This window comes from Sphaeroforma arctica, assembly GCF_001186125.1.
Source record: "Sphaeroforma arctica JP610 unplaced genomic scaffold supercont1.314, whole genome shotgun sequence".
Taxonomy (NCBI): Eukaryota; class Ichthyosporea; order Ichthyophonida; genus Sphaeroforma; species Sphaeroforma arctica.
Genome location: NW_014040244.1, coordinates 39,790 through 41,380, shown reverse-complemented (window position 1 = coordinate 41,380; position 1,591 = coordinate 39,790).

Sequence of the window (1,591 nt, the reverse complement as noted above, 5' to 3'; positions counted from 1 at the left end):
TTTTTGATAACAACAGCTCCAAGTTTGCTTGTGATGCTTCATGATTGCATATATGATATATGCGAGTTCAGTTGCAGATACAAAAGAAGGGATTCTTCTCTACAAGTGCATTTGCGTAAATCGTATACAGGAACAAATGTAAAATATTTTACGGGAAATGAATGGCTCATTATTTACGAGACTCTAGAATCTAGAGTTCAGCGAAAAACGACGAAACCCAAAGTTTGTTATCAGTTTTCATCGGTATCTATGCCATGACTCAATGAGCTGTCCTAATTTATCATACATATACGTTTTCTCTCGCATGAAACGTTGTTAGTGTAAGTGGGTTATAAAGCTTTAAAGGTACTGAGTACTGAGTACTGACTGAAAGATAGTAAGATTATGTCATGAAATAGACCTTGTTGTACTCATACACCTCAGAACTCAAATATTGCACCCAAATCAGACATACAGGACATAAAAATAAACATATACAAGTAAACGTAAAATGTACTGAAACTCTGGACAAGGTCCAAATAAAAAAATTATGTATTTATCTATTCAATTCAAATTTGTTGAATGGCTATGACAAATTGCTATAAAAAAAGAGTCAGTTTATGGCTGACATTTGACTGGAGGTCTGTATGTATGACTGTATGCCTGTGTATGATATTTATATGTAAATATTTTAGTATTTATAAGTCTCACTCTCTATAGTTTAGTATGTAGTAAATATTTACATAAATATATAGTATTCATAGAGGTACATGATATTTGTTTTTTTACAAAACAAATAAATAAAAATACTCGGGTATTCTAAAATATATTTATATTTGTAGACTCCTAAAAAGAACAAGCATCAAGATTCAAGAGACCCAAGAACATTTTAAAAATATGTAGACGTTTACGTACTACTACATAGAGGCTACGATCAAGTGACCTAAGAACAGTTACGATGAATATCTTTATACGGCACTGGTGACAACAAAATTATTAACCACATCAGTTTCCTACCAGTCTCATACTTTTTCGAGCTTAATTTGCTTTATATATGGTGTTTTAATGTAATTAGCGCGATTTTAAGACCGCACTTATGAGATGTGCTTGTTTTCTGCCGGGTTGTTTGTTATCTGTCGGCTGAAAGCGCTCGACTTAAATATTAGATATTGTAGCGCGGATACAACCCATTTGTTGCACTTATGTTAGGTCCTTGTCGGTCTTAAGGGCTTGACATATGTTAGCAGCTAGACACATGCATGTAGGCGTCTTCTGTCTTAGCTATTGCTTCGGATTCGCCTATGGTGTTACAATTGACACTATTCGTGTCTAACATACGTCGACCTCTCCTCTGAGGCCGACAAAGAACTAATACAACAAGTGTAACAAATGGGCTAAAATCACGCTAATTACATCTTAAAAGCAAAGGAATCTCGAAAAAGTATTAGTATGAGACAGGTAGGAAACTGGGCCCGAGGTGGTTAAAATTTTATTGTCACCAGTGCCGTATAAAGACATTCATGTTCAATTGTCCATGGCCTTTTTATAATAAAATTTTGTCATTTTCAGGCTTTCAGCCATAGCTATTAAATAAAACACGGCTATGTTTCAG